The 12,648-nt window shown below is 32.7% G+C and overlaps 1 protein-coding gene across 1 annotated transcript in view; it reads left to right on the top strand.

Moving 5' to 3' along the window:
* The first annotated feature begins 2,124 nt into the window (after positions 1-2,124).
* LOC123537544 (uncharacterized) overlaps positions 2,125-12,648 on the top strand; it is a 276,487-nt gene continuing 265,963 nt past the window's right edge. The window contains exon 1 of the mRNA XM_053528640.1: positions 2,125-2,219. The gene's annotated coding sequence lies outside the window, so the exon portion shown is untranslated. The remainder of the gene's footprint in view (positions 2,220-12,648) is intronic.

Raw genomic sequence — 12,648 nt, 5'->3', positions numbered from 1 at the left:
TGGTGATTAAACGACAATTAGTCTCAGATATTTGATTTAACAGGTAACCCTAAGGTATTTGTAAACAGGATTTCCATGTAACGCTGACATCTTTATTGTAAAAAATGTACTGAAAGAAGAAAAACAGGAACTAATTACCTCTCTGTTTAAATGATTCAAATTGCAACGTAGTATGTATCGTAAATTCTAACTGGAAAGACAAATGCATATTTATTACAGGCGATGAAATGATATTTCTGTAACAAAACACAATAAGCTGTATATATAGTTTGTTCATTTCGCTAAGGTCAGACGAGAAGGAATTATTGTGCTTTAATAATTATATGCTTTTTTGCTGTCTTGTAATCACAATAAATCGTGAATAACTCTTCATAAAGGAATATATTCATTAACAGCTGTTTTAACGTCAAGTAACCAGTGACCTTTAGGTATACTAGTTTGAATCTTTGTTATTTGATGACAAAATGGACAGTACCGTTTCTTAGTTTACGGTTATATTCATGCGTTTTCTTCTAACTTTGATAGCTTCGAAATCTGTTAAAAGAGTACAAGAGTTTATTCTAGAGAAGCTTTAGTGACACAAATAAACCGGCTTTCTTATTATACGTTTTCGGAAATTCCTGATGGGAAATCCCTTCTGTCAGTGTGTTTGTATCGCATGATAATTAAAAAACACATTTGTAGTAAGAAAACTTGTCATGGTTGAAATTTGTTGTTCTCGGCAACATTCATTAAAACATCATTTTAACTTGACATATATGGAACTGACTGTCAACGTGTTTGTTTACTGTCTTTGCTTCCTTTTCAGAAGCGATATCTGTTAAAATGCTTAAAAGAGTAAATAAACAAAATATTCGTTTTCTATTACTTTAAACGCTGCATTTTCCGTTTCATTTTCTCAAGACTGGTCAAATTACAAAACAAGCTATTACATTTCTCGGTCAAATTATTAATATGTCTGTTACCATTACTGTCAGTGTTTGACATTTCTATGGATATTAATCTATTTTAGTCGAAGTTCATCTTCAACAGTCTAATGGTCTTAAAACATGCAAGGCTGTTGCTTTTGTGAGACAATTAAGAGACAGAAATTGGATAATACATAAGTGCTTCTAAATGGCATTCATACAAATGCACATATCACCTCTCATTTACAAATAATACAGAGCATTACTTCTTTGATTAATATAATTTAGAATACAAAAGAAATACGTACAAACAAATGTGACATTGATAAAGTATTATATCCTTTTCTGACAACATGCACACTAGACGTTATAACGATTTAGATATGTAACAAATTGAATGTGCCTAATGAGAACTTGCCTGAATTATACGGCTGATAGCTTTATAATTATTTGCAGTGTTTTGTAAAATGTTACCGATTATTATTATTATAAGGAAATAAAACACTGTAATTGTTTTTGTCTTTGACAAATATAATGTATTAAGTTGTACCTTGTTGATGAATAAAACATGGAGCATTCCTTCTGACAGTGTTATATCTTTGGACACTCGATGTGTGGGTTACTCGATTAACAACTTATTCCATTTTTTTTTTTGTAAAAATAAATATCACCAAAGCAAAGAACGAAATAGTTGTTATACATGAAAATTGAACAGCATATGTAACCGTTATTCTACAAAACGAATGTTAACTTACTGAAATGAAGAGTTGAGCGCGAAACTAATATAAAGAGCAACATACAACAGCTTCGCACTCGTTTTGATGCATTTGCAATAATGTCCCGGTGCTAAAATTTTACATTTAATTTACCAGGTAAAATATTGTTTTGAGTAATTTTAAAAACTGTTTATTCTTATTTATTTACAAATGGACTTCTTCTTTGTCTGCATATTAAAATTTTACAAATCCTGAGCTGGTGTATTTAAATTATTATCATCACAGAAAATGTTGACAAAAGACAAATGGGAAATAAAGCATAGAAATGGCATATATAGTCATGCGATAAAAAATAAACTGGAGCCTAAATATAGTGTAATTGCCGCTTTAGCCTCATAACATATTTTTTAAGTTAAAGAATGTACTGCAAGACAACAAATTGTAAAACACTGCTGCTGTGATAAATACGAGGATTTATAATTTTCTTATATTTTCTTTCAGAAATGTCCTTCTTTTGATGACAGTACAATAGCAGATTTGATATTAAAGAGAGATATTTAGTTTCAAGATTGGAATAGTGTTAATTCGATATTAGGTAAGTAATATTTGATTGTCGAACTGTAGAAACTTGTTAGAATTTAATGGATCATGTAACGTGAATTAGAATATTCAAACAAAATGGGGAGTGTCTGTATTTCTGAATCACTCGGAAAACATTGTTGGAATTACTTTACAGCATTGGCAATATCATCCCGTGAAAGCTGTTCGAGGGTATAAAACATTCCGCACTTTCACATTTTCAGTGGTAAAATGTGAATGTGCAAAACCTGAATTAAATTTTTGTCATGATAATAATGATTGAGGAAGCAACAGTTTCTATTAAAAATGGAAAGTTTACATTTGATATTTAAAAATAAAAGATGTTTATATATGGTTCGTTTCATATTTAAATTGCTTACTTGAGGTTACAATGACATACCGACAATAAATGATAATTTGTCACGCAAAAAGACACTCAAAATTATAGTGTTGTACGGCAATACAATCAGAGCTAAAAGCGATAGACAGTTTCAAAAGTACTAGTAGCTGCAAATATGAATTAACGACTCTGTAGAGGTAACAGGCACAGTAGTCGATAAAACACAGAGGAGTCTGAGCCGGTATACATGCTATTTTCGCTGAGTTTAGACAGCACTACATCTATGATGTTCATTGTTCCAAACTTAGAAAAGAAAAGATGCAAATGTTTCACATGCTTAAATTTAAAAGTTTGTCATACAAACATTTTTACACCCGAATTAACAATGGTAATATTGCGTCTACCTCTATTCATTAAAAATACCAATACATGCACGTGTCACTTGCTCAGTGCGAGCTCTCTATCACTGTTCTGGCTGTGCTGAGTCATGGCAAAGAATTTACAGAAAATATTGCTGGCACGACGTCTGTCTGATAGCATGAACCATTCGGTTTAATACATGTTTGTTTTATCAAAGTTTGAAATTTTGCTGTCACTTTTGTGTATATTGGCTTCAAATTATAAAATTGCTTTGTTTCCATACAGCAGGAATGGGAGTGGGTACTTACAAGTGCTTCACCTTTCTGATTTTATGTTAAAATAATGAACAATTATGTTATGCAATAAATGACAAATTAAAATGTATTCCATGATAGCATTCAACGTAAGACATGTTCCCTTTAGTTATCTTATGCAAGGTGTACATTTGTACACTACATTTATGTCGTAAATGAACTTTTGCTTTACGACCTTGAGACAGTAAAAAGTTATTTCAGTACCAGCAGATGCCATTCCCAGAAATTAGCAGGGATATGGTACAGACTTTGAAGAAAAAGTTTACGATATTAAAGATAAGAAAATAGACATTAAATGTGCTAATGTATAATTTTGTGATGTTGCTTAAATGCTTTTCATTACATGATTTGGGGTTCGTTTTCGTAAATATTTTAGTTTCTTTATGTTATTTAATAAATTAGAAATAAAATACAGTCGAAACTCGGTATCTCAAACTCGCTTACCTCGAAATTCCGAAGAAATTTTCAAGTCCCGTCAAATTTCCTTCTTTGTATATGTAATTCAACTCCGGTTACGTCAAAATTTGACTTACCGAGACTTCGGATGTGTCGAAATGGTTTTTCAGTCCCGTCAATAAAATTCAAGTGCATTGTAAACTCGGTAACTCGAAGTGAGAAAAATATGCGATAAAATTTCACACATATCATTGTGAATGTGGTTGGTACACATGTCTATGTTTATTGCCTTACCAGAAAGCCATGATGCCGACATATCAAAGGTGCGGCGAATATCAAAGTGTGATGATGTCATAGTTATTTGCACGTGCCATAATGATAATTGTTTGATGTAAACATTAGATTTCTTTAATCAGAGGTCATTTGATTTTGAGACGTTATGAAAATTGCTTTTAATTTAAACTAATGAATAAAATTAGTTAGAACAGTTGGGATCTTTAATAAGGATTAATTAGAGGTAATCGCGATGAGACTGTATAAAAAATAACTTCTTTGGAGAAAGCATCATTCGTTCAAAATGTCAGATCGAAATGCTATCAATCCTTTGGGAAGAAAATATAAAATGTACTTTAAATTTATAATTATTTTGTGTTGCGTTTTAAAAGATTTATTGCAAGATATACTATATTTATAGTGTGTCTAATAGCTGGATATTAAAAAAGGTCATCATTCGTCAATATACGCCCTTCCTCATAACTCGAATTTCGGTTATCTCGAAATAAAAAGCATGGTCCCTTGGAATTCGAGATACCGAATTTCGACTGTACTATTTCGTCGGACAAAGCCTCAGTTATTTCGATTTTACTTCGATCGCAGAACACCTTACCTTGAGAGTACGATATCTTATCTTGAGCGTTCTTGATAATTTAATCTGGAAAAAAATAAGTGCGAATCCTACATGTATCACCATAAAAAAGTTTTCAGATGTTATACAAATTTAAACAGAACTATCTTAACGTTTTCATTCTATTTGATGTTGTACAGACAATCTCTCAAAACGTGGAAGATAACTTATCAGTTCTAAAAGAAAGCGGGGGATATACTTTTTATTGCGGTTATCCTATTCTATCTAGAATCATGTGTGTTTCATATATTTCATACCGTAACTACGAAAACTTCGTATAAAAAGATGCATGAGCTGTCATTAAGTGCATCTTGATGTAAAGCTTAACGTACCATTTTTCTATTATAATAAAACGTTTAATGTTTATATATTATCTAATAAAGTTCATCAAAATGTTAACATTTCTGGTTTGATAATGATGTGGCAGTATACGTAATACGGCTATTAATCCCAACCTGTACGGTAATTATGTATTTTTCATTTAAACAAACTAAAATATACAGCTATCAGACGATCCGAGAAACAACGTAAACATTTCATTACTATTGGGTTTTTGCATGTCCATTTATTACAAATCGCACATATTGCTTTATTGTCGCATTGAAGAAACACTTTTTATTAGCAAAAAATAAAATAAAAATAAAAAAAATGGGAGCCCATCGGAGGTCGGATGGTTCAAAATTATTTCCAATTTTTATCGGCATCTGTGACATTTGTTCAGATCAAGGTGTGTGTATATGAATCTCCACGCTGCAGTTTTGCAATGTTGACCGGTATTACCGGCCGGCCATCAGTCATCGACGTGAACCCATTAAAGACATTAATGAAATGTAACCACCACATTATTACTAATTTTATTTCACACTTTACATTTTGTTCTCTGCTGAGCACTTTTTCAGACTGCTGTTCACTCGGAAATGTGTAAGCTTATGGAATATTTCACCGTAGAACACTGTTTTTTAGATCTAAAAAGTTTTCCTGCTCAGACTTTGGTGCTTAGTGATTTTACTTGAGATAAAATATTTGCTCTAATATAGTACTCATTACGCATGATGTTTCAACAAGCAACCTTATTGTCATAGACATTAATACCAAAGTTATACCTACATCTAAGATATTTTTGCATTGGTATGTCGACATTTTTGTACTTTACGGCAAATTTCAATTCATTGAATGACTGGATAAGATGTTTTAATGTTTGTTGGCATTCATCATAAGCTTTTGAAAAGATAAAAGGTGACCAAGGTAACTTACTGTTGTTTTATAACCTACCTTTACCATATTTTTCTTTACAGAATGTGTTATTTAGTATTCGCGAAACACCGAAAGGCAAGCGTTGATCTTTCATATAGTGAAATGACTGTCACCTATAAAACACCATTTAAAATCTGTGGCCTTGAAATTTGATTGTTTATTAATATTAGTAATATTGGCGCCTTCTCATTCATCCATGAAAATCCTTATCTATGGATGACAATCTTCTGTTCGCAGTACAAGCGCTCCAAATCGTTCGCTCCTGTTCTAGACATATCTTTTAGTATTTTCTTACTTTTTTCTGAGAGGAAGAGTGAACTGGAAACAGCTTTTTAGGATTTTGCCAATACAAGTTTAGGGTCAATGTAATGCACTGGTATGTTTGGAGTATTCTGGTTCTGACTGGCAATTAAATGTTTTTTGTAAGCAGCAAATTGTCAGGTATCAATCTGCTCCATCAAGAAATGTCTCATTCTTTGACTTACTAGGCAATGTAGGTATATTTGCAGCGCTTCCATTTCATTTGTTAACTTTCTCCATTACAAGCTTGATTGACCTTAAGTAATTCAGCTGATTTAGACCCATCACTTCGGCGGGCGTTATGGTCTCTTTCCTCGTGTGTTCTTCCTCGCGGCTGCATTGGATTAAGTTTCTCTGTAATCTAAGGGTGTTAGGCAGAGTGATTAGATGTCAGTACGTCTGAACAGTAATAGACTGGGCTAGTTCAAACGGTGGCTACAATAACGCCTTTTTAACATTTTTCAGAAAATGTTATGAACATTCATCGCTTGTTTATGAAACTGACAACATGCGGCAATATTTAATGTCATATTGTTTTCGCGTTGGTCTACCCGCTGTTTTATCCTTTACAACCCTTTATTTCCTTATTTGTGAAACTGTCAAACTGTTAGAGACATGTGTACGATATACATCTCTCTAATTAGCTTGTATTTGAAAGTAATGAAAGTAATTTAGTGCTCTTGTATACATTAGATCCGCACAGTGGATAATTATTTATTTATTTATAGAAGTACTGACATGGTTTTCCTACACCTGTTTCCGAGGTATCTGAGTTATTGAATGATTAATAGATCGCCATTTAAACGTATTCTATATTTTTGCACGAATTTGTATTTAGATACGTTTCTTTTCTTAGAAGTATCATCATGAAAATCGATATTCATTTTCTTTTGTTAGAGATATTTGTATTTCTGAAAATAATTCGAATTTGATAGAAACTTATATATAAATCAGTGCCTGAAAATGCACACTAATTGGCAGGCATGATTAGATTGCCACAGCTTCACCGTCGGTTTTATATCAAAACATTCAAAATATGCAGGCTGAGTGACATTTATTATATAATTGATTACGGAATATTGATCACATTACTTTGAATACTGCAATGCAATGACAAATGAAGTATAATATTTGACAATTTATGTGTCATTTTAAACCTAGGAAATGTAGTTTGGATTCTTAGATAACCTCATTTCTTTCTTTCTTTTGGATGAAAGTCGAAAATATTCAGGCTGGAACGGACTGTACTAAATATACTGTCAACTATCAATATGAAGCAGAAACCACGAACAAATGCTAATCTATGCTATCTTTACAGTGATGTCCAAAGAGGCATCATTGTTTTACTGCAGTTTGTCGACATCCGATAATTCAGTATAGTGACATGGTTCTGTCAAATAGAAATTATAACGGTCAAGCGTGCTTCTTCAGTAAACACGCTTTATTCAAATTGAAAGCATGCAATCGTTGGTGTGATTTCAATGTTGCTAGTTCCCCAGGGTGGTATATTTAAGTGGCCGCAGTAATGTATGTTACATTTTATAATACCATTCGTAATGTAATACTGATTTTATATATGTTTACCTATTGTTGGGCGGACCTTTTGCAACAAGAGCGCATGCGCAGTAAAATGAAAGACATCCGGTTAAACGTCAGGTTAACGTTGTTGTACATTCGTCTGCATAAAGGGCGACCTTTTCCGTGATACAGAATGTGCAGTCTTACATCTTTCACACACACAAAAACAACATAAAATAACTGGCATCAATCAAAAACTCCTTTGAAAATCAGAAATTAAAATTTCAGCAAAACATTCGGTTATTTCTAAAACTCTTCTTTTCACATGGTAGATCTAGTAATTAAGATCGAATCAACATGACATACGATTTTTTTTAATGTTATGGATTTCTTATTTTACGGAAAGAAACCACATAATTATATTTGTGGTAAGCTACTGTGAAAAATGTAAATGTAAGAAATTTGGACATCTGGCAAATCATCTAAGTGTCGCTAGTGTATGATGCAAACTACATCGATGTAGGTATAGATTGATTTATAGTTTCTAAAAAAAAGTCCGATAAGATACGAATATATGAAATGTGTTACACCTGTTACGAATCAAATAGTGTTTATAATGTTTATGTTTAAAGGGCAACCACGTTTGATCTTCTATATTCCATTATTAAAGGGGCATTCATCCATTTCTTTCAGAATTTGGGTAGTCATTTCAGTTTCAAGTGATTTATAGTATAACAGCACCAGCGTTGTTTGAAAAGTTTTTGGAAAACTACCTTATGTCTTAGTTTGTTTAATGGTATATATTATACTCGTGAAATATGTACTCAAATAACACTTTACGAGCTCAGTTGCATTTATTGTAGGCTATGTTGTCAATATATGAATCTTACGATATAAGGATTAAATTGTATCGATTTTTTATGGTCTATTGCTGATTCTTTGATTATTTTGATTTTTTTTTTCATTTTGTAATAAATGCAGGTTGCCGGATTGTCACATAATTGAAAAAAAATATGCATTTTGAAAATGTTACCATGAAAATCAATGTTTTGTATATATAAGTAGAAAAGTAAAACATCGCCTGTAAACGCTTGTGATTGTGAATGTAACATCGCTGGTGTGATTCCTGATGTGTTAATTCCAGAAGGAATTACATAAAGCTTGCACATTCTAGATTGATTCCTTGATAAATGGCGTTTATATCTCTGTATATATTCTGTAATAGCAGATAGCAGGTAAAGTTTTTATCAAAAAAAATATCACCAGTGGCGATGTACAAAATGTCACGAACTTTATACGGAAATCCGGTCGTGTCTTCATAGTTCATACTTCACATTCCATATTTCACAGTTCGTACTTGGTGTAGCATGACTGTGAAATATAAAGGTTGTTAGAAGGTTTTAGAAGTCACGTATGGACAATACAAGTGCTGATGCTGCTAATACTAAACACACATTGTTAACGATTTCAAAACATTCAGTACCATGCTATTAATAATATATTATTCTATTTAATGTGAAAGGTCATTCCGGAAATTTTAGATACAAGATGTATATGTCTTTAGCATCTATTACAGTATACGTAATTATGTAACGTCTCTAGAAATTCCGGCAACTATTTGATATATATATATATTCCTTAGGGCATACGAACTGTCTTTTCCATACGTACTGAATCAAGTTTCCTCCTTGAATAATTGATATACGACTAACCCTACAGAAGATGTCTTATACTTAATCAGGACATGTTATATTACGCAATATTGCATGAGGGTTTAGTGATTTGCTTATAACGTCTTGTAATTAGCGGAAAGTCAAGTTAATACGTCCCGTCCCTGAATAAAGGTCTACTGAGCAGAACAAGTAAATTCCAATCACCGAAGTTCTGTTTCTTGTAAAATAATGTACGGTTGTACTTATTCAGTTTTGTTTCTTTATAGACGATCATTGAGAACAGATATTAGCAGATAATGACACATGCGAGTTTGTGTATTTACTTAAAAATAAAATCATGCATATATTGAGATATGGCCTCAGTAATGTTTATATTTTATTCAAAAATATTAGCCCCTTCTCTCCAATTCCAGGTTGGAAACACTGCTACTTGAAATTACAAGTTAAAGGCAATTATAGATTAAAGCCCAGCAAGTCATACTATAAAGTAATACCGAAGTGCAAGCCAGAAAGGGATACAACTGCTGTCAGACTTTTATCGAAATATTCACAAATGCTAACGTCCCTTTACGTTATAAATGCTGTTTTTTTTTTTAATATCTTGTAATAATTATTGCAGTTCTTTAATCTTCAACAACAATTACAACATTTTACGTTTATTTCTGTCAAGCTCATGTGACTAAGGGACATCACGAGTTCTAGTAAATACAATGATCTGGTAATGTACATGGGGGTAGTGTATACTTCCATATGGGTGCAAGATCTTACATACGTTCACAGAATCGCGCTATGTCAAAGCAAATGGTTAAAGTTATAAACGTGTTCCATAAATCCTACGTAGGAGTTAACAGTAGTCGCTTGCTTTCCTACTTCGACAGGTAACCATTTGTTTCCTTTCCTAAAACGAAATACAGAAGTTCTTGAAGTAAAGTCGGGTATTTTTCAAAATGCATTTACTTTGTAAAGTCTGTAGTTTTTGCAAATGGTATATATTTCATTATATTTTGAAGCTCTATTTCTAAAACAAAATCAGTATTGGTAATAGAATCTATTAAAACTTTTTAAGTAGTTCATCAAATCAAAACGCTTCCAAAGAAATGTGTGTACTAATATATAATCTGTGGTGGTAAATCCATACACATGTTTCGCAACTACGTATCAACACCATCACAACTGATGCTGATCAAAGAATAAACCATACCAGATTACACTGTCTCCGGCACTTCCTGTCCATAGTTACCGTTATCGTGTTCAGTATCTGTTGTGGAATTGGAATAAGCTTTAACTGAAGTCTTATTTGTCGCAATTGTTGTACCATACGTTGATTGATTTATCTTGAAGCTTCATGTTTCCTTATGATCGAATGATTGGTTTTCATTGGAAACTTCTCCCGGGATGTTGACAAGTGGAAAAGTTGTTCCTGTATGAAAGTCTGCCGTTTGACGTAGTGAATATAATTAAGATAGCCGGACAGGGACATTACCAAAACCTGAGCGACTTCCGTTGGCAAATTGGGCATCGTACGCTGACGTATGCTGTGTGATTTTGATTTAAGAGAATCCGAGATTCGTTTCAACACATTCGTTATTCGAGGTTCCTTGAGAATTTCATACCAGTCTGGGAAGAAATTAAGAGTAACACGGACATGCAGGATACAGTAGCTTTACATTGTCTTTGTCAAATTCTCCCCGTTTTCTCTTAAATTCAGGCAATAGTGCTTTTCTAGCGTCACTATTGTCTCTGCGATAATCCCTAGAAAAAAAACGATTTGGATCTTAAGACGTGGGGCACAATCAGTCTTAACGATAGTATATATTAGTAAAATTAAACACAATATCTTACTAAACTGCACATTCGATGCCTATACTGCACCACTCTAGTCACAAACTGCACAGTTCTATTTCAACATTGTACGGTTCAGGTTCTGTGCCTACACTGTACAGTTGTATGACTAAACTGAACTAATGTTTCTTTTACACTTTTAATTGCACCATTCATGCATGTACATTTGGAGAATTTCGAACTTGTTTCAACTGCCCCGTTATACATGACGTGTATTATTTGCTTTTGAAATGTTTTATGTGTGAACAATAGTGAGGTCTCAAAGACAGTCCTTTTTAACGGTCCTTCTTATGACGTTACACCTTTTATTAATAACCTGATAAAACTGAGGATGGAGCTGGATAATAAAAAGCCCAGCTTTATTTGACAGTTCAGTATATAAAATTCAGTATATGAAATGTTTCCTTCAGTTACAAGAACATAAAGCTAAGCATCATTTCATATCAAAGTATTTACAGTCCCATTCCGACTGCGTTCTTTTTCTTGTGATACTATGATAAATGTTTAAGAGAAAGGGGTTGCATTAAGGTTTAGCAGTATATCACAAAACAACAGATTTTTTTAACGAATGAAAATCATCTTGACATTCAACTTAACTGTCCAATACATGTTTTACTGTTCTGTCCCACAGAGTTGGATACTTAAAATATTCTTAATGAGTTGTCCCCTTTTAAATAAGAATGCCATTTGTAAAGAAAAAATGTAAACAATTGTCAAAAACGATGTTTACCTAGTTATGTAAAGTTTAAACACTCGTACGATGTTGTGAATGCATCAAAACGAAGACGTGAAGCAGCTTTTAAAAAAATGTGAGTTTTTAAAGGCGCTGAACTGTCCAGAAGTGTGGCTCCATCATGCAGTCCCTTTCCAGAATTCAATACATATATCAATAAATTGACAATGGTTTTGTAGAATAATATAAATGTTTTATACGCTGTTAAATTTTCAAGTAAAACAATGCTTTCTTTCTATGATTTGATGACGTTCGAACTTTTTTCTCTGCAACATGGATCTATACCTTAAAAGAAACACAATATGTATATAAAATAAAGATTCACAAGAAACAGATAGAAATCTTATTAAGAGCACTCGTGTCCACGACATCTTATTTGTGTTCGACATCGTATCTCGAGCGCAGGACATTTTTTCCCCGATCATACGATATCTTACTCAAACGCTCGACGTCTATTTTCAGTTGCATGAAATATTATCTAGATCACACGACACGTTGTCACGAGCGCAATACATCATATTTCGATCACATGACATGTTAAAGATATATCCGGCACTCGAGATATTTTAATTTAAAAAAAAAATCACTGTATACATCTAATGTCGTATTTTGCAGTTAAATGAAATATTGATCAATGTGTATTGCAGTTAAATGAAATATTGATCAATGTTTTGCAGCTGTATTCATAACAACGTGTGTATTCATCTTTCAGTTCTGCAATAACTTAAGAGCATGTTTCTATGTAGGGGTCGCATCCTTTTATTTTATTATCGGTTAGAACATAGGAAAAGTAAACTAAAAGAAGCTCATT

Source organism: Mercenaria mercenaria, chromosome 17 (genome assembly GCF_021730395.1).
Source record: "Mercenaria mercenaria strain notata chromosome 17, MADL_Memer_1, whole genome shotgun sequence".
NCBI lineage: Eukaryota > Metazoa > Mollusca > Bivalvia > Venerida > Veneridae > Mercenaria > Mercenaria mercenaria.
The sequence above is the reverse complement of the archived record's forward strand: the minus strand, read 5'-3'. Positions and strand labels throughout refer to the sequence as shown.